This window comes from Furipterus horrens, unplaced genomic scaffold, assembly GCF_987537825.1.
Source record: "Furipterus horrens unplaced genomic scaffold, mFurHor1.1.pri manual_scaffold_7, whole genome shotgun sequence".
NCBI classification, from domain to species: Eukaryota; Metazoa; Chordata; class Mammalia; order Chiroptera; family Furipteridae; genus Furipterus; species Furipterus horrens.
Window position 1 is genome coordinate 9,109,181 of NW_028327177.1, and position 22,440 is coordinate 9,131,620.

The 22,440-nt window shown below is 38.7% G+C and overlaps 1 protein-coding gene and 1 pseudogene across 4 annotated transcripts in view; one reads left to right on the forward strand and one right to left on the reverse strand.

The window, feature by feature from the left end:
- The window catches only part of LOC150003990 (uncharacterized), a 131,866-nt gene that overhangs the window by 11,570 nt on the left and 97,856 nt on the right, over positions 1–22,440 (forward strand). The window lies entirely within an intron of this gene.
- Positions 11,304–12,496, reverse strand: LOC150003991 (ribosome production factor 1 pseudogene; annotated as a pseudogene).

Here is a 22,440-nt window from a genome sequence, read left to right on the forward strand (position 1 = left end):
CTGATTTGACATGAGAAAAATTAAGTGATACTCTACATACGCTCATTTACCAGGGACTAGTTGAATGTTTTATATACCTACAAGTGTGGGTAATGGATTACCTGACCAATTCACATTCATGGCTAATTTTTAACATCAATCAAGTGTTTTCCACCACCTGAGAAAGTAAAGGCCAATGACATAGACAATATGATAAGCATAATTAGAAACATGAGGGTTAAACTATCTTTCGGTGGATATCCAGAACTCTTGAATATCCCCAGGAAAGGTTATTAAAACCAACTTCTTACTCAGTTGAGGAATCCCTACTTTCACATTTTTAACATAGCGTTTTTGAACATCTCTGAATAAAAAGGTTTGTGGAACTACTGCTTCCATTACTTAATAATTCAAACATTCTTTCCTATCAGGGTAAGCTGATATTTGCCCCCTTGTCACTTCCAATGCTGGTCATTGTCCTTTGCTCTGGAGCTAGACAGATGAACTTTATTTCTACAAATAGATGTTTTTATATTTGAAGAATTTGTTTCTGAATCTTTGCTTCTTTGGCCCAAAACTTGAAAGGTTCTCAACTGTTCCTCTTTAAAATTACCTTCATATTTCCCATCGTGTGAATGTCTTCTCCTTGATTTCCTCCAATTTTTTAGTGCTTCTCTTAGGCTATGGGCACCTAAATGTGGACAATCCTCTAGCAGTTGTTAAAAAGGATAGATAATTCCACATCCCTGTGGTGGGATTTTCTGTACCAAAGTCTTCTGTGCAATGGAAAGGCCACGGGTCCTCTGGGAATCAGTCACTTAGTGGACAGTCTGCTCTTATGAGGAAATAAAATAGTGGCCCAGGAATATCTACAAATGTTTATTGACCCTGAAGGATTCTAATATCACTTGAGTCTGCTCACAAGGAGAATATACATCCATATCAGTCAACTCTGCAAATTAGCCATAAGGGTAGTTCCTAAAATATGTTCATCATCAACTATCTTATGTGCCAGTCCTAATCCAGATGGCATTTGGCTTCACACTTACTGGTTGACAGAATGGAGATCTCTGAAAATGAGATTTGTCTGCCTTTTCTTCTTTATATGCATTTGGACTAATTTCCGGTCCCCTAAGTAAACCTTTCTGTGATTGACAAAGGCTTATGACAAGCAGATCTGCTGATGGAACTCAATATTTTCAGTTTTCTCTTCACGATGGTAGACATCCAGAACAATCTTAGAGATCAGAAACTTGGTGAACATAGGAGGATATCATATAAAAAAGGATGTAAGCAACATGGGTGACTCTCGAGAGCATTATGCTAGAAGAAACAAGTCAGACAAAGACAGATAATGTATGGTCTTAGTGGAATCTGAAAAAAGCCGGATTCATAGGAACAGATCAGATTTGTGGCTACCACAGGCAGGAGCAGGGAAACTGGGTGAATATATTGAAAAGGTAAAAACATTCAGTTATAAGCCCTGGGTATGTAATGTATAACATGTCTATAGCTAACAATATCATTTTGTATATTTCAAAGTTTCCCACAGAGTAGACTTTAAAAGATGTCACCACAGAAAATGGATGAGGTAATGGATGTTAACCAACTAAACCAAATATGGTAATGCTGCCACAATACACACATATATTTTCATTTTTGTACCCCTTAAAGTTATACAATGTTATAGTCAGTTATATCTCAACAAACAAAAAAATTAAAGAAATATGAAGGAAGGAGATAAGCATGAAGCCAGCATCAGAAGAGGCCTCTTAATGGTAGAGGAAGGAGGCCAGGAAATGTGTTGATAGACTTCATCCACTACTCACTCTCCAGAAACTAAAATTCCCAAGGCAAATACACACTTGGACAAATACAATTACTTCTGCAGTGGAAATCAACCACTCTTTCCTGATCCCACAACACAGCATGGAATGAAGCAGTGAGCACTGGCCACATAATCCACAGCCTTGGGCGTGAGGACTTAACTCTGCTTCTTATTGACAAAGCATACCAGTGCCCTCTCTGAACTTCAGATAATGGTAATTTCGGATAATAAAGTTTATCTCCTGAACTTCAGATAATGATAACTATTGGGTGAGCTTCAAGTTGTATAGGTTGGTGAAAATATTTGGTGCCGCTATGAAATGTTACAGAAAGGCAAGGCGTTAATGATACCCAGGTCTGCCTCATATAATTATTTGTGCATAAGGCCTGCTAGAATGTAAGTGCTAGACATCAGGAATTGCTATTATCTCAGCCCCATCCGTATCTAGCATAGTACCTGTCACGTAGGAGGAGCTTGATAAGTGATCTCTGAATTAACTGCCATTGAGTTGAATTACTAACCTGCATGACCTTTGAGGCACCAGTAGAATCTCACTGTACATCGTCACCATCACCTTGCTCAAAGCGACATGAGGAAGCGTGCAACAAACGATGAGTGAACCAACAAATGCTTTGAGAGGACTGGAGAAGGTGTTTCTCTTCTTCAAATGCACTTTAGAATCAGACTGGTTTGAATGTTCCCCAGTATATTCTAATGTATAATACAATCACGGTTGAGAGCCAATGACTTCAAATAATAGGAAAATAAGGAATAGCCCCACCCCCACCCCACCCCCGCCACTCCTTTTAAAACTCTGACTACTGTATGTTTTAGATTCTTGTGTGGAATCAAGCATTCTGAAATCTATCGGCACTCAAAAATAAAAGAACAATGTTGTTACTGCCTTTTAGAAAACACTGTTGAGAAGTGGTTTCCTAGTTGGCTGGCTGATGGAACCCTTGGCAGCTATCGCCTTGGCAGACACTTGACCTCAATATGGCCGAGCCATGACGACAAGATCAACCGCCAAGGCACTGGCTCATGACTTGTGCTCAGCCCTGCCTTTCTAAGAGACTGCCACCTTGTGGTCATTCTGCAGCAATGGTTATAAGCAGCTTCCTTGAAACAGGTTTAGCTCAGATGACCATATCTTTTATTCTTTCAGAAATTACATGCAAAGTCTAACAAAATATATTCTGATATTTCTGGGAAATTAAATGAGGAATAAAAGGTTCTGGATTCTCCATGGTGAAGAGAATGCTTCAAATATTAACACCAGGCATGATATAGAGGTTATATGTCGTGTCGTGTCGGCAGCCGTCCGTCTCGAGAGACGATGGTGTAGCTTCTTAAGAGTCTATCTGCACCGCCGAGAATGGCTGTGCAGTCCGACTCGGGAGTGACATGGTATCTGTCTCCTCCCGTGTTGAATCGACATCTTGCGATGACGCTGAAGCTACAGAGCCTGGGCAGGGTAATATGGAGGGTCTGCTGTTGCCCATGCAGCAGACGCCCCCTCTCTTCGCAGCTGAAGGGTCCAAGGGAAAGACGGAGTCGATACAGCTTGGCTTCAGGTGCGCCGCAGGAGTTGCCGGTGTTGACTACAACGTCAAACCGCCTTAGGGACTCCGGCTCCGGATTTTCTGTTGGGGTTTACTCCCTTAGCCTTTCCCCTGAAGAGGTATGCCGCAAGGCAGCGGAGGTTTTTTGGAGTCAGAGTTTTCCTTCTCTGAGAGGTTATATGAGTGGGTAATTTATTTATCACTATTGAATAGCAAGTGACCGAGATCAAGAAAAGAGTATTATCAGTAATAAACCAGGTTTCATTACCAAGGTCTAAATATTGGTTAGATCAACCCATTCATAAAGTATTACTTCCATGAGAAAAAAAGTAGATGAACAGTAATATGGCCGTATTCCCATTTCACAGGTTGAAAGACAGAGGCCCCAGGAGTAAATTATCTTGTTGAAGTTGCATAGCAAACTGCTAGATGAACTCAGACTGTGAAGTGACTATTTAAATCAAAGTCTTTAAAAAATGGAAGTTGTTCTCTTATTCTAAAAAAGCAAAATACAGGAACAAAAGTAAAATTTCAAGACCGTACTTAGATGTGTCTGTTGGTGGGGTGGAATACACACATACATTTATACACATACCTACATATTTTTTAAACTTCATAACAAGGACGAATTGGATGACAAAAAGTTTTATTTCATGAAAAATTATATTGTGTGATATGTTAAAGAAATACATTTTCTTCAAAGACACAAACTAAGTCAAATAGCTATATTTTCAAGTCTTATCAAACCTGCTCTAATGAATAGATAAGACTCCTTGGTAAAGGAACCTAGAATTCAAACACATGAAGTATAAATTAAATACTTCATACCAGCTTGATTTTTTAAGTATATTTTATTGATCATGTTATTACAGTTGTCCCAATTTTCTCTTTGACACCCTCCACCCAGTACCTCCCTTCCCTCCAGCAATCCCACCCCCCTTAGATCCTATCCATGGGTCGTGCATGTAAGTTCTTCAGCTTCACCCTTTCCTATATTATTCTTAACATTCCCCTGTCTATTTTATACCAACCAATTATGCTTCTTAGTCCCTGCACCATTTCCCCATTTCTTCACCTTCCCCCTCCCAGATGATAACCCTCCAAATGATCACAACACCTATGATCCTGTTCCTGTTCTGGTTGTTTGCTTAGGTTTGTTGTTGTTAGATTCATTTGCTGATAGTTTGTCATCGTTTTAATATTCATAGTTTTGATCTTCTTCTTACTCTTAAAAAAGTCCCTTTTACATTTCCTGTAATATTGATTTGGTGATGATGAACTTCTTTAGCTTTATCTTGTCTGGGAAGCACTATATCTGCCCTTTCATTTTAAATGATAGCTTTGCTGGATAGTGTAATCTTGGTTGCAGGTCCTTGCTTTTCACCACTTAGAATACTTCTTGCCAGTGTCTTCTTGCCTGCAAAGTTTCTTTTGAGAAATCAGCTGATAGTCTTATGGGAGCTCCTTTGTAGATTACTCTGTGCTTTTCTCTTCTGCTTTTAAGGTTCTCTTTTTACCCTTAACCTTTGGCATTTTTATTATGATGTGTCTTGGTGTGGTCCTCTTTGGGTCCAAGTTGTTTGGGACTCTCTGTGTTTTTTATAGCCAAAAATTATGGGACTTCATCTTCCCAGCACTGGAACTCTGGCCTGGGACTGGGATCGTTTGCTCCCAAGGTGTCCCTCCTGATTTTTATCCACCACACATGAATGTGGGGCCACCTATTCTGCCACCGCTGCTTCTCCATGCCACACTGAGCCTCCTTGCCTTACTGCCTCTGCCTGTCTCCATGACTCTGCCCCTCCTACCCATCTGGATGAATGTGGCTTCTTTAAATCCTGTTGTTGAACTTCCATACAGTTTGATTTTGTGGAAGTTCTGGGTGTTACTGGTTTTGAGATTTCATTGAAATTCTTCTTGTGGTTGCACGAGAAGGTGAAGCATGTCTGCCTATGCCTCCATCTTGACCAGAAGTCCCAGCTTGGTTTTTAAAGAGGGTTAAATGTATCAGAAGTGGAAAAAGCTATTCTGAGGGCCATATGGACCTGGATTTGCATGTCAGCTATTTCATCGTGAGCTCTGAGATCTTGCAGAATTTTCTTGAACTCCCTAAGCTTCAGTTCCTCACCTACAAATAGGAATGGTATTGACAACTTGCTAATAATTCTTATTGATGTTAAGTGAAAAAAAAAGTACCCATACAGAAGTCCTGTGACAAGAAGCACCAAAATATTAATGAATAAATAATCATTTTCCTTACACTATGATTTTATTAAAATGTTTAGGCTAATCGAAAAAATTTCTAATGAATGAGTACAAACTACGTTAGTACTAAATGACTCTAGACATCCAGAATTTTAAAAGGACACAAGAAACAAACCATTCACATCATTAGGAAAAAATATGAAAAGGGTGTTTCAGACAGCTGAGAGTAGTGGGGACGTGCTGAATGGATTACCACAGTCATCATAGTGGGTTAAATTGCACTCTTAGGTGCAGTTTTAGAGAGTAATTTATTGAGCAACAGCGTTAGGAAGCATCCCTGTACTCAGCTTCCAAAGACCCTCTACCTTTTGACTCCCACCTGGCTGGGTCATGAGCCAGCTGGTGTCTAGAAAAATAAATCTTGAAGGAACAGGGCTGGACTTGGATAACCACAGGTTGTACATTTAGAAATCACTGGTGAGGGATGCAGTTTCAGAACCTGAGAGACAAAGACTTCTCAACACAAAATCTCCAGGGCAAACACTAGATACTAGATACGTGAAACTTCTGTTGAAACTAGGAAAACTTCCTGAGGGCTACCTATAAAATACTTGGTATTCTACAAATGCCTGCATTCATCTTCTTCTTTTTCTTCCCTCCAGCACTAGTAGACTGAAAGAAGCACAGTGTTTGTACGATGAGTGAACACACAATTGTGACATGGGTAGCATCTGTACTCACACAGCACATGGGGATGGGGAGACTACCGATAGATGATCAAAGACTTTAAAAATGAAATGATTGCCCATTTTAAGAACAGATTCTACATATAATGACTTAAAGCACTTTAAAAGCTATTGGCATTAAAATCTGCATCAGGTTATTAAAGAGGATAAGATATTACTCGACATATCAAGAAATGTCAAAGTCAGTAACACAGGAGATGGGCAATTATGCTTTGTGTTATAAACTGGCAGATTAGATACATACCTATCAGGTGCAGTTTGAGGGGCACAGCAAAACCACAGAACCCCTGAACCTCAGAGGATTTTCCTATCAGAATTCAATGGAGCCTGACCTTTTTTCCCCCAGTTTAAGAGTCATCTCCAGAAGGGTTTTATTAAAAAGCAAATATGTTTGTTTGGAAGAAGCCTTTTTTTTTTTCTGGGTTACTTTACCATATAGAGAAAAAAAACTTGAACTAGAAAGAGGATGAAAGTTGAAAGAAAAAGAAGAAAGAGAAGGAAGAGAATTGGAGAGGCAGGTTCCCCGTGTCTCTCCCTCTAACCTCTATACCTGCACCATCCGATATGATAGTTTCTACTCACACGTAGCTATTTAAATGTAAGTTCACTCAAATTAAGCAAAATTAAAAACTTAGCTCATTCATCATGTTAGTCCTGTTTCCAGGGCTGAACAGCCCCATGAGGCGAGCGGTCCATGCAGACAAGGGACATTTTCGTCACTGTAGAAATTTCTATGGGACAGCACCACCCTACGGAGTGAGTCTTACAGAAGAACCACAGCACAGGCTTCAGAACTAACAGGCTTAAAATGTTTCTCGTATCATGTATCTTCTTCAATAAATGTCTCTGTCTTTCACAGTACGTGGCTGGGTACTTTCTGGACAGACCTTGTATATGTCACCTTCATGGGCATGTTAGTTTCTGCCCCTCCCATTCCCCCAAGCTAAACATGTTTATGCTTGAAGCTGTTTTGTGCATCCCAAGGAAGTATTTGAAGAAAATTAAAAATCTCTGCCAAAAACTATAGCCATCACCAAACTTGGTCATAAACTTTAATTGGGAAACTGATATTATATATCTTTATTACATTTTGAAAGCATGAATAATATATGTAATGGTCCAAGGGCTGAGCTATGAGTGTTGCTTTATTAGTCAAACATAAATGAAAGGGTACTGTATTATCGATTAGGGCCCAGCTTCTTTGGAAGACTGAGACTAAAGTCTGTTAGACCTCAGCTGGTGATTTACATCCTCAAACATCGTTATTCACAAGCCTAAAAAGCAGGCTGGTAACAATGCCCAAAGCAGTTGCCAAAACAACTTTACTCTGGATTTAGTATTACTGCACCGGGAAAAACGCCTATGAGGAATTTAATTAGCGAATGCCCTCATCCTCTTTGGCCCAAAAGAGGATGGACTTTCCTTTAACTCAGTCCTAAAGAATGAGAGTCATGGAATCAGGCCATACACAGACACAAGGAAGACACACACGTTCACAGAGGCTGAGTAATTATGCAATAATAAAGCCAATCAGGGGGTTACCTAGGGTCTGCCTAGTAGTTCATTCGTGTTTATTGAATAAATGTGAATAAACACACAGCTAGGATGTTCTAGATATAAATAAAAAGTATAGGCATGCATGTACACAAATTATATATTTATATTTATTTGCTTGTTTATATATTTTCCTTCATCCCTCTTCTCAAACAGAAATAGGCAGTTTATAGGAAAATTAATTGAAACAGAAAACTACCATCAAGGGAAAGATGACTCAGTATAAAATCGAAGGCATTTGAGAATTGTTGGGACTATGCTTTTGAATTGTTTCTGAGCTTCCAGGTGACGACGGCAATAATGAAAATGGAACAAACTGCGTGGCTTACATTATTCCTCTCAGGAGGGAATGCTTTTACTCTCCTAACTTCTGAAAGAAAACATTACTGGGGCAGGGGGTGTTTGCAAACCATGTATGTTTCTAACATCACCAAATCCCTAATCTAAGTACCATACGTACAGATTCCTTTTCTCTCATTTAGTTCTTACGCTTGTATCCTGCAACTTAGTTGGTCTCATCTATTAATTCTGGTAGCTTTTTTTGTAGATTCCATCTGATACCCTACATACATAATAAGGTCAGGTTTACTTCATCCTTTCCAGACTGGGTGCAGTTGCTTTTATTTTCCTTGCCTGACTGCACTAGCTGGAACCCCATTTGATGTGGAATAGAAGTAGAGAACAGATATCCTTGCCTTGGTTCTGATCTTAAGGGGAAATAGTTTGGGTTTTCACAATGAAGTATCATGTTAATTGTAAAGTTTTTTCTTTTCATAAATGCTCTTTAGCAGGTTAAATAAGTTTATTTTTTTCCTAGTTTGCTGAGAGTGTTTTATCAGGCGTTAATTTGCATTTTTTCTCTGCCTTTGTACAGTTTTCTCCCATACATGTACTCCTCAGGACTCAGCTGAAGACGAGAGAGAGAACCGTCTGTAGTGTTCAGGGTCCTCTCTGCCTGCTGCTCTCCCTTCCCCCAGTGCTTTACTCTGCAAAGTCTGACCACACTGGCCTTCTCGGACCCCCAAGTCCATCTCCCCAACACAGGGAGCCCACCCGCAACACAACATGGAAACTCAACACCGTAATCTGGGATAATCACAGGGCTCTCATTTCTTTCCTATCATTCAGGGATCGTTGTTCTTTGTTGTCTGGTGTCCAATATCTTAAGAACAATTGTTTCCTATGTTTTGTCTGGTTTTTAACTTGTTTTTGTAGGAGAGCTGACGTAGTCCCCATTATTCCACCTCAGTTGGAAGCAACAATCTGTCCTGGGGAGATTTTATACATGCTCGTTCTTAGGTCTTACTCTATACATCAATCATGGGTTAGCTCTTCAGAATCTGTATATTTTCAAAAGTCCCCACTAAATATCTTGGTTTCTGGCTTGTGAGCTACAGATTTACCCCTTACTTTATGTCTAAGGAAACCTGAGCTCTGTGGGGTGTTTCAGAACATGACTAGGACCATGGACTCATGTTCTCTGCCCCTTTAGCCTTGACTTCTGTGCTTTCCCATATATACAACCCATGTCCATGTTGGCTACATTAGCACTAATGCTAGAAATGCCAATTTCATGTTTTTTGGTTATGCTTAATATCTAAGTATTCAAAAGGCTAACTGTAATAGAAATTAGGTTGCTCAGTAGAAATTGGATGTTTCTTATCCTGCTGTAAATATTACAAGCTTTTAACAGATGAGCAGAGGACAGCGATAATTCTGTTATATATAAATAATCATTTTCTTAAAGGGAAAATCATCCAAGTTTTAATGCAGTGCATATTCAGCAAGATTGCTGTGCTCTTCTTGTCCTTTATGTGTTACTAGATACCTATCGAAGAAAGAACCACCTCGGTAACCGTGTTTCCCAAAGATGCTGTTTACTCTTGGACAGGCTCTCAAACACAGCTGGCTTGTCACCTCCTCTGTGATGTCTTCTCACAAAATTCGAATGGCTTTAATCTCTCCCACTCTTGAAAGTTTGTTGTGCAAGGAGCATAACAGTGTTTTAGCCTTCTTCACAGCATACTGAGAACGTGTACTTATGTCAATAATGTTTATATCAATACATTCTCATGTGAACTTCCCCAGGTATCCAATTTCATGCATATTATTAAGTGGCCATATCTGTTCTTCATATTCAGTTATTCTAGAAATAGTCAGAACTCTATAATATATGGTAATATATATTACATAAAGTGAATATATAATTATGAATACATTTATGATTATGTAATTTAAGTATGCATATAATATGAATATAGATTTATTTCTTCTCTGGTATTCTGTCTGGGAATATATGAAAAAATAGATAACTGAGTTATATTAAGTTTAATTAATATTAAACAGCATAAGTTGGCAAGTCCCCTGTTTCCTGTGCAGCCAGATTTCTGATCTCATGAGTGTCTAAACTGGCTTACAACGCCGTATATGTAAGGAATCATTTCTATTTGGGATTCTTCAGCACTGAACACATCCTGATACTACAGCTCCAATTTCTTAGGGTTGTCTGTGTACCCTTCAACACACCACTGATTTTTAGGGGGTCAGAAAAAATGCCTGTTGGCAGGGCCTAATTCCTCCACACAAATATTAACTCACTGAAATTTTATTCCTTTGTTCTTCAAGTCATCTTCTAAATTATTCATAGCCTGTCAAACTTAATGTATAAGAATAAGAATGGAATTTCATTCTAGTTCAATAGTTCTCTTTTAAGTGAAGTTTGACTGCTCTGAGGACTTAAAAAGTATAGGTGGGCTATGTGTATACCACTGCTGAAATCAAGACTATCCCACCAAGCTCAGTAGGGAATTTGACCATGTGCAAATGCAGTTGCTAATGAACTCAATACTCTGCAACTGAGGTTCAAAAATTAAAAAAATAAAAGAAGGTCTTCATCTATAATCCAGCTCAAGACATTGATCAGAAAATCCCTACTGTAGAAAGGGTACCCACAGACATATTTTATCTGAAGGGGCATTGGAAATCACCTAGTGCTGTATTTCTCAAATTCGTGGGAGAAAAGCATGGTCAGCAGAATTGCCTAGGGTGGTGAGAAAGAGCATGAAGGGTCCTGAACATATATAGTTTGAAAAACCTCCAAGGATATCCTTTCTAACCTTTTATAATTTATGAAGGACTTATCCAAACAATGCTTTATAGCCCTGGCTATAATTCAAACCATCTGGGAAGCTCTCAGAAATGCTATTCCCCAGATCATATTCTTTCCATGATCACTCCAAGAACTCCAGGATTGGTTTTTGTTTGTTTGTTGTTTGTTTTTTATTTGTCCAAAGAATCCTAATAATGTTGGGGAAAGAGGATGTACAAGCTGTCTAGTGTACCAGGACACCTTTTCTTCTTAGCTCTTGTTTGTTTGTTTTTTTTAACTCTTACCAAAATGACTTTTATTTGTACTTCTTACAGAGAGAGTGAGTGGTAATTCATGGCACTAGGTAGTTTGTCCAGACACGAAAGATGTCTTCTGTAAATACCTTTTTGAAGCATCTTCTCTCATAAATTAGAGATAGACCTGCTCAGCACAATCCAATACAATTCCTTTAGTACTTTATAAATGGAATTTTCTTCTACTTGTATCCATTTCCCGGGGCTTATGGACCCATTCATATTCTCTGTATTTAGAATCAAAAGTTCCTTTCTGAAGAGATCTTAATTTTAAGGTAAAACATGGTCCTAGTTCCTGAATTCCCACTTTCTTTTCACTCTTGAATATGTATCTATGAAATCTGAAGAAGATATAATCCTGCTGATTGTGGAATGTGGCAACCTGCCGTCCAATAAACTGAGGATTATGGGGAAAGAGAAATACAAACATCCGTCCAATAGAATGACCCAGGCGTGTTGTAAAATTATTCAGAATTCTTTCCGGTAAGTGTTCTGTGGGGTCCTTGCCTCTTCTCTTAATTTCTTTACGCAGACGAACACTGCTCTCTTTAAAATGAGCAGTTGGTCCAGTTGGCAAGTGACACAGAATTAATCCATTTGGTGTTTTACGATCTTCATTAATAATTATCAGATCCGTGAAATCTCTTGAGATGCACTGTGGAATAATTTTTTTCAGAGCCAGTCCTCTTCTGTAATAAACATGGGAGTTTGGTATAACTGTGGAGAGCTGTTCACAGAGTCGTACTGTTCTCCCGTGAGGTCTATCTGATGTTGTAATGAGCATCTTGGGAGAAGTCTGTCTGTTGAAGTAAGAAGCAAATTCATCTGTAGCTTCATCACAAGCAACCTCTTCATCAGTGGGGTCTACTGTGGTTTCATCATATACTCGCTGGTTGTCAATGGTCTTGGGTATAGGTTTTGGTGGAGCCTCATCACCAAGAGCCTCTCTCTCCTTTTTATGTTTTTTCTTAGCTGCCAACTTTTCCTTTCGCTGCTGCTGTTTCCACCGCGTGAACATTAAGTGTCGCCGCTGTTTGTTCTTGATCTCAGAAATGCTGAAGCCTGGAGGAAAGGCAGACGCTTTTGGGGGTGGGACCCCACCTTCCGTCGCCCCATCCTCAACGACTGCCGCCTCTTGAGGTTCTTGGGTAGCGCCTTTGCGTTTCAGGCCTTTCTTTCGGCTGCCACCGGTGTTCTCCATAGTGTTTGCTCCCCGGCGTCTGTACGGAAACTCTTCTTAGCTCTTGTTACTGTCACGAGTCTACAGCATCTCTAACAGTTGAAAGTTCCTGTCTGCAGATGTGGCTTAGACACACGTACTGTTATTGGTTCAAGAAAAAGGTATTCTGCTTCAGGGAGTAAGCTGTTTTCTCTTGATGCTGTAACCTTGTATGGTCACATGAGATGAGTGGCCTTGAGTTCAATGCCATAGCTCAAGTTCTAACGACCAACATCCACACATACTCATGGGTATTTTTGTGAGACTCATCCATAGGACCAGTTGGCACAATTAGGAAGAATTCTACCATCAACCACACACTGTACCCAGAACTAGATCTCTAAGATAGGAAGTCAGGTGTAACACTACTTAATTCCACTCCAGAAGGTCAGTCTTATTTCTTCTTACCATTTCCTAGCAAGGCAAGAATAAATAAAGATTTGACCATAAGAATTCAGAGTGCCACTACATTTGGGTGTTGCTGTTATTTTTTCTGCCACTAGACTCAGCTGGAAATGGTGGTTTTCATCCTTGCCTGTCTCCACAAGGTCAAAGGCAATTCATATGCCCCTGTCCATCTCTCAGCAACCTCCAGAACTGATTTCCACTTCCCCTACTTCTCTCTTTGATATCTAAGTCAATAATTACTTTCCCTCTTCCCTTTATTAGTTCATCATTCATTCAGTATTCATTCAAAAGATTTTCACTGAGCACCTTGGATTAGCCAGGCATTATTCTAGACACCGGGCATTCAAGGATGAACAAAAAATAATCCCTGCCTTCATAAAGGTTACATTCTAGTCCCAAGATCTACCTTATTTTCTGCCCCAATTATTGGCAGTTCAGAAAATACTTATCTTACTCATGACCCTGAATGTAATCTCCTAAATAAAACAGCAAAACTTGGTATATTTTCAAGGTCTAGACTCCTTAGTGTTATTTATAGTCACCATATAAAATTTAAAGAGAAAGAAAAAAAGCAGACTTGACACATTAGGAACAAAATTCCCTATTTGGAGCTTAAGAGTTGGAATGGGAAATAATGTTTGTGGTTGCAGTATGAAGAATGTTTCTTAAACCAATCACAAGCAAGGCTCTGTGGCTGGTTTAAAAATAAAAAAGCTAAATGTAAACCAATGGGTGATAAAATCTTAGGACTCAAGTAGAAATGCCACGGAATCCTTCTCGCCAGGTACAAATGCAAACTATTGGATAAAAATAAATTATGGAACTCATTGCTTCACCTTCTTTCCCTTCATAACATGATAATTCTAAAGAAGCCAGCTTGGCTCTCTTAGGTACCAAAGCAAATTAGGTCTTGGATGAGTAGATTTATCCAGAAATCCATTCACTGATGATGAAGAAAAGGCAGAACCTTGGAAGCAGAAACCACGTGGCTCTCACATATTGAGGCTGTAACAGTTGTCATGGTCCAAAGCCCAAAGGATGCTGAAGTCAAGAGCTTAGAAGAAGAGAAGCACCTCTGATAGAATAATGACCCAAGGGCAGTAGTGAGAGTAGAAATCCAGGGCAGGGTCTATGAAGACCTTTTGACTCAAGGCCTACATTGACATGAGTTCAGCTGAGAACCTCCTCCCACCACGTCCTGCCACAAGACCAGAGAGAACCAAAGGAAGAAGAGAATAGAAAGAGCAGCCGGGGCTGTGCAGTTACACCGGTCGTGGTTGGGAGCTAAGTCTTCATTTCGAATTGACAGTATGATTTCACCATCCTAAGGACCTCAGGGTGACAATTTGTTTTGAAGCTACAATTATCCCGTGATGCATCCTGCTTCTTCCCCTGCCATTCTGGAAATGCTAGAAACTGATGGAATCATTAGCAGTCGCCCTAGTCTCACAGGTGTCTTTGTCACCTTCTTCACCAGATCATCCCATATCTTGTTCTGCTTGGTGACTGGTGGGTGGGCTGTAACTGACAGAAGACTCTAAATTATCATCTTGTCAAACACAGGTTTAAACTAGGTCTGCGTGACTTCGCCGGTTTAGGGCAAGGGTTAAGAAATGTCTAATTTTACCAGAGGAAAATTTGCACAGGTGATGAGAGGAACAATGTTTTTATTATTCAATTCTGGATCTTGCTGAGATACCGGAAACACTTTACAGTTTTAAAACCTTTTTAAAAATCACTTCTCTTCAACTTTGTGTACTTCCTGGCCTCATTTATGGTCAGACAGACCAAGGCTAGCAGCTCAACTTTGGCACCAGCTGTGTGACCTTGGTCTAATTACTCATTTTTTTGGATGTCAAATTTCTCAGTGAAGATGATAATAAGTACCTTTCAGGGATTATGTAAAAATTAAATGAAATAATATGAATGTAAGGGTTTAGTAGATCCTATGCTCTATTTTAGTTTTTCAGTTAATATTTGCTTAATGATAAATGATTGCATGAATGGGCAATCAATAAATGGAGAAATATTTATTTCCTTATGTACCCTCATTCCTGAGTCATCTGAGACATAGACATGAAAATAAACAGTGTGTTTATTCTTACAAAGAAATTCATCATTTATAAAATGAGACATTATCTCATGTAATTTTCATAAAAATCCTTGAAAGACAGTTTAGGCAGAGGTTGCCATTTTCATTTTATAAAAAGACAATGTGAGGCTAAGGGCAGTAATTTTAATAATCCATATTCATATAGTTAAAAGAACGAAGGGTGGGAAGGAAGAAGGACTTGAGCCCAGGTCTTCTAACTTTATCTCCAAATTATTTCCATTTTAGAAAAGCCACCAGCCCATATATCCTTGAGCACTGAACCAACCCATCTGTAATCATTAAACCAACTGTTAACACAATCAAAATAAATATTTCCTTTCTGACTAAACTTGATGAATGGCATAATCTATCCACAGGATCATTTCTGGAAAACACAAGAGAGGCTTTTTCATATGAAGTTGCCAGCAAATGTTCAAGCTCAGGAAAAAAGCCATCTTGTGATCACCTTCAGCCATGCCCTCTCCAATGGCTTCTCGTGGAGCAAAGATTAGGTCATAGTCATTTCAACCTGTCATTCTTAGTGTTCTTACCTGCCAGTCAGTATTAAGAACAATTTCACATGAAGCCATGGTCAGGCTGATGACAAAGGAGAATGTTTAGATAAGACACCAAAGACATGGACTAACTCAGAAATTCCAAGAACAGTTAGCTACCTAAATGGAATGATATCCTGAAGTCAAGTAGAAAAATTAAATGAACAAGAGATAGATTAATATTTACTGAATGTCTACTACATGCTAAGCACTGAAGTAAAAACTCTAAATATGGTATCCCACTTAATCTCTCCACATACATAAAAGGTAGATATTTTTATCCCCATTGTACAAAAAAAAAAGATTCTGGAGTTAAAAAAATTTAGGTAACTTGTCCAGAATTCGTGGTTTAGCATCAATTAAAACACTGGTTTGTCTGAATCCAGAGCCCATATTTTATCACCTGATCAGAAATTCTTAACTAGCAATCTACTGTTCAGAGCAGAGCTGACAGGAAAGAAAATATACAAATATATGTGTCCCATTCTAGCACCAGTATTCTGATTCAGTACATCAAGAATGGAGCTCATAATTCCAAAGCTTTAACAACTTTTCTTGTTATAAGGGACAGGTAGGTATGAAAGACAATTCCATGTTGCCTACTCAGGGGAAAAAAAAAAAAACACATTTCTTAACAACAGGTGGAACTCGGCATATTTAGCACTTAGCTGGTGTAACAAGTATGGATTGCTCCTTGACACCTAAGGTGAAGGAAGATCCTATTTCTCTGTATTTGCAGATCAAATGATGTCCTTTCAAACTCTCCCTTATCTATGCTGATCAGTCATTTGTACAACCTTGAGACATGCTAGAAGCTCTCGGGATTATTCAAAAATTCAGAAGGGACCTTTACTTCTGGCCACTCACAGTCATCACCATTACTCAGTCTGTCACATAGCACTGATTCTTCTCATTTGCACCAGCCACAAAATCACCAGTCCTTCCCATAGATACTATGGCTCCCAGGCTGTGGTTCTAAACTCCTATCTTTCTAAGACCCTGACATTTCCGCTGTGCTCCTGGGAGCAATTCTAACTAACTCAAGGTACCTAGAAGCCCAATTATTCTTCTTAATCTCATGGAAGCTCTGTTAATCTCCTCCTAACTAGCCAAGTAGAGTCACCCTTATGTTCAACCCGTGGACTACTATCCACTAGTCTCTCTCCACATTCTCTCCTTAACAAGGAAATATAATGGTGAACAAATATGCCTAAAATATTTTAGGTCCAAGAATTATCAAATAGCATTATCTTTTATGGAAATAAAATAAGTCTAAAAATGCATGAGTTAGTCTTCTATCCTAAGGATGAACAACTATTTCCTCAGAGCAACAAAAACAAAACACAAGTTTGAGTCTTTCTATTCTGCTACATTAAATTCTCATTAACCCACCTTACCATACTGTTTACAGACTCCAGTGCAAAATGAGATGGTCTTCAAGTCAATGTGCATATGTCTGGCCATAACAGGTGCCTAATACCAAATTAGCAGAATGTGGTAAAACCAAACAACTACAAAACATGGCCCCTTTCTCACAGAGCCTTTCTGACCCTACTGGGAAATGAAGTATACATGGAATGACCCTGAACTTTCATCCATTGAGATTCTCTTTTCTGTTATTTACTACCTTGAGTACTCTTTGAATCCAGATTTTCTACCCTGGGGGAAAAATGAAAACATTGACATTATGGTACAATTATTCTCTTTAAACAACAGAATAAGGTATGACAAGGTACTTTGAAAACTGTAAAATTTTTATACCGATGTACCAGAAGTTCCAAAAAAAAAAAAAAAAAAAGTAGAGAATTTCTATCGCTGCATTATGCAATAACCTCACCTCCAGCTTCATCTTATTTTGCTACCATAATTCTTTCTTTCTTGCACTGTTCTTATCCACTTAGGCTTCTGTTTTATTGTGTTTTATCTTATTAAGTTCCATGTATTCAAGGAAAATGTTTTACATCCTATCTGTAATCAAAGGAGATATTAAATCAACAAACATAGAGGCCTTATTTATTAAAAAATCTACAAAGTGATGCTAATTCAAGTGCTGTGTAGGGGTACAAACCTTTAAAGGAGTTCAAAGATGGGAAGATTGAGAAGGAGATTAAGAAAGGCTGGATGAAATAGGGAAAATTAAAGAAGATCTAGGGAAAAGAGTAGGATTTGAACAAAAAGTCACATGTAATGGGCAATGGGGTTGCCTGACCAGGTCAGAGTTCATATTGGTGAGCAGTAAAAGACAAAATTCTGCCTTCAAGGAGGTGAAGCATAATTCTTCACTCTTTAAGTGTGGGCTGTACACAGTGATTCCTTCCAAAAGGTACATTTGGAAAACAGATTAAAAAGAGTTCACAGTGAAGAAAATTGACAAGCAATCCCTATGCCAAATAAGTGAAGTTAGCATCTATATTGATAAATCATGTTTACAGCACATGCTCTTCATATGATGTGACAAAAATAGCATTTTGCTACTTCTGTGGTCTTCCTCCCAGAAACCCATTACCCCAATCTGATCATGAGAAAAACATGAGACAATCCCAGTTGAGGAACATTATACAAAATTTCTGACTTGTAGTCCTCAAAACTGCCCAGGTCATCAAAATCAAGGAAAGTCTGAAAAACTGTCACAGCCTAAAGGAGCCTAAGAAGACATAATGACTAAGTAAGTGTAACATGATGTCCTGGATGGGATACTAGAACAACAACAAAAAAATACATTGGATAAAAACTTTAAAAATCTGAATCAAGTGTGAACTTCAGGTAATTCATTCATTACTTATAACAAATATGCTACATTAATAGAAAATGTTAATAATTGAGGAAACTGGGTGAGGGGTATGTGGGTACTATCTGTACTATCTTCGTAATTTCCTGTAAATCTAAAACTGTTCTAAGATTAAAAGTTAGTAAAGATAACATATTTTTTTAAATGATGAATGAAGGAAATAGAGGCTACTAAATGTCAAGGGAAATTGCAAGTATTTAGCCCAAGGTCATTGAACTATTATACTTATGGCTGAGTTAGAATCAGAGTTGAGATCTTCTGAGTGACTCCAGGTCCTAGCAAGGTAAAGCAAAGAATCAAACCAGGGGGAGATAATGAAATACTATGCTTAGAATATCTTCTTTCAACTAAAAACAGAGACTTCAACCTACCTACCCTTATGGTTTTTAGAGACTACGAGTGAAGCTCAGCCAATGACAATGCTCTAACTGATGATGATGTCAACAGGAAGAAAAGTGGAATGTATTTATTTCTTTTTCAAGTTATACATGTTTTCTCAAGTTGACTTAAGCTACATTAGACATTCCACCCTCAAGCCCTAGAGGAAACAGATTATAGATATGAAATCTCTATTTTGGCACTCGTGTAAACATTTCAAGATTTATAAAGGCATTGAGTTTGTCAGGAGAGCAGGACCACTGCTTCTGATGTCAGGTGTGATGCTAGCTTGCACATGCAGTGGTTCCTATCACTGGCCATATACTTGACCAGTGCTTTTTCATTAAGTCCTCACGATAATGCTATGAAGTCAAAGACATCACACCTATTTCCAAGACTGAGCAAACTGCCCTTCCCAAGGTTAGATGATTTGTTCAAAGTCATGCAAGTGAATTGGAACCCAGATATGCGTATTCAGAGAGCCATAGTGCCTTTCTAACTCTCTGCCCTTAGATGAATAATTAAATTTATTTTTCAAATATTCTATGATGCTTATCATGTGCTGAGAACAATTCTAAATACTTTACAAATATTAACTTTTTAGTACACCACTTACTAGGTAGGTGTTATTAATGTCCCCATTTTAGAAACAAAGGAACTGACTTCATCTTTCTGAGTCTCTACTTCTTTTTTCCATAAAAAAAAGATCTCTAAGAGTCCCCTATAGCTCTTGTAGTCACCAATTAAATAACAGACAGTATGTCTCAAAGTCAAGCTCCCAGCCCTATGCCTGAGACAAAGACCACTTTGAGGACTGGGCAAAATCTCTTGCTTTGGCACCCTAATCCTCAGTCCAAACCACTGGAGCAAAAACTCATCAAATTTAATCTTCCTTGGAAAAGTTATAGCAGAGAGATGACATCAGCTGACATTTGTGCAAGTTGCTATTTTAATACATATTCATTTGAAAGGATGCCTGAAAATATAATAAAGAAGTAAAGGGATCCAAAATGCTTCTGTCAAAAGTACTCAGTCTTTCATCTTTTCACTTAACAAAAAAAATAAAAAGAAAAAGAAGAGGGCGATAAGGGAGAAGGGAAGGAGACAAAAGAAAAGAGAGACAGAGAGGCAAAAAGAAAAAAAAGGAATGTAATAATATTTAACCTTGTAAGACCCTTCTAGAAGTTAATGATACACTAGATTAAATAAACAAGAATAATATTATAGACTGAGTGTCAGCTAAACCTGGGATCAAATCTCTCTTCCATCCCGTAAGACCACTGACAAGTTCTTTAACCCCTTTACGTATCAGTTTCTTTACCTAAAAAATTCAGAACAACATATACTTGATAAGATTTTTGTGTGATTAAGTGAAATTATGTATGTAAGGAGTCTAGTATGTGCCTAGCATGTAACAGGTGCTAAAGAAAAAAAGTGAATCCTTTGCCAGCCACTTACGAGGTGTCTCAGATAGTGGTAGGTAAGTCCAGGGAGGGAAGGTCTGTGAGCATAGTAGAACTGCAAATGGAAAAACTTACCTTGAACCATCACAACAAAAAGTAGTATTGGAATGGCCGTTCTCACAGCAGAATGGAATCAGGGTCTAAAATCACAGAGAAACGTGCACTTCTGCACTGAAGGAGATATTGGTTATCCCAGCTGACCCATTCTATTTCAGCTTCCTTAACAATGAGAGAGTAAAAGGAGGCTGCGACTGATTGCCTGTCTCGCTTTTCTTAGTTCCCCTTGTGGCCGTCCTTTTTCCCGATTAACTTGAGTAATCTGGTAGTCTGCAAATTGGTCCTCTTGGCTACTGGCATCTTCTAATCACTATCAGCCCATAAAATTAAGAAATATGTCTTGAGAGTTTCCTCAGTGACACTGTTCATTCATGTAAAATATCAACACCTGAGTCTAAAATTGCATTTTCCTTTCCATTTATAAGATAGGGGCTGTCTCCTAAGTTCAAATGCCTGAGACTTCCACCAGGTAAACTCTCAATAATTAACCTATTTACTCAGGAAAATCCTTCTCCCTTTACATTCTTCAGCCAACATTTCTTTCGTGCTCACAACATCAGAGTTTGCTACTAAAAATCTGGGTTCAAATTTATGATATTTTAGTTGTTACGCTTTCTGAGCCTCAATTTTCTCATTTAAAGTGTGGAGTTAAGATTATGTCTTCATAGGGAATCAAATGAGCTAATAGAGTCTAAATGTTCATCAGTGTCTACACACATTTATTATTATGTGGCAGGTGCCAACAATTTATTCATATTACTGTTTGTTGGCATCTCTGAGTTCTGTTCCTTATTAGTGCTCTCAGACAACATCAGTCTGAACTCATAATGCCTCCATATCTCCGACACCATATCTAAAATCCTGTCCTTCTGATATAGTTTATAGTTTCCTAATATGGGTGATTCTGACCAAGTCTTCCACCAAGAGCTTCTCAGAAAACTCTGTACTTGTGCAAGAGAAAAAGTCCTGCCCTGGCTTTACATAAGATTAAGAGCAGGAAATAAATATATTCTAACATTGTAAAGGAAGACATGGCTATTTGACACATTGGTTAATAATCAGGGAGAAGATGCCAGTAGCCAAGAGGACCAATTTGCAGATTACCAAATTACTCAGGTTAATCAGGAAGAAAGATGGCCACAAGGGGAGCTAAGAAAAGCAAGACATTCAACAGCAGTGCAGAACAGGTCTCTCACATTGTCAGGAATAACAAACGACATGAGCATTCTGGATTCTGAGGAGCTTATGGCTCTGTTCATACATTCAAATGGCATCCTTGAGATAATTAAAACATCTCAAAAACTAGCAAGTGAAGTGTCAAAGCAGATAACTCAATAGAGATGTCAGCTCTCTGTATAGCAGCCATCAAAACAGTGACTAAGATTTAAGACCAGAATGGTTTTCACTTTCCTTGGCCAATTGGTGGGATGACAATGACTTTTTACTAGTCTATGCTCAATAAAGTGTAGGATTTGGGAAAGAGGGAGGGGAAGGAAGCTGAGCTGCTTGAGGAATAACATCCTATAAAACTCTGCTGTGCACTGTTGCAAAGACCTAATTTTACCTCTTCTTCCTATGCCAGAAATAACTTTGAAAAATGCAAAGGTAATTCATGTTCTTCCCTGATTAAAACTTCAGAAAGGTCACATTTCAAAGAATGCAAGGTCTTTTGTGGCTTACCTTTTAATCATCAGATGAAGTTTTTCATGAGGCTTGCAGATAATTAATTGGCACCCCTTCCTTCCCCTTAACTCCATCCTTACCCTTTATCCATGTATGACCTGTGTGTTTCTCTGGGGATATTTTTGTAAATTATATGTCTTAGTTCAAGGTCCCTAGTAAGCTCCCTTTTTGTGGCACAGAACTCCAGATGCAATTTCCTGAGTGTTGAGAATGACCAAGGTATCTTTTGTTGTTAATGAGGTGACTTGGGGACAGCACCTAAGGATGGAGGCTGGTTGTCAGCGGAGCAAACCATGTAATTAGAGGTTTGGAACTTTCAGTTCCACCCTGACTGCCCAGGAGCAGAGAAGAGCTGAAGGTTGAATCAAGACCCAATGGCCAATGATTTAATTAAACATTAAACATGCTTATGTGATGAAGCCTCCTTAAAAGCCCAAAATGATGGGGTTCTGGGAGTTTCTTCATTGGTAAACACATGAAAGTTCTGGGAGAGCGGCATGGAAGTTCCATAACCCTTCCATC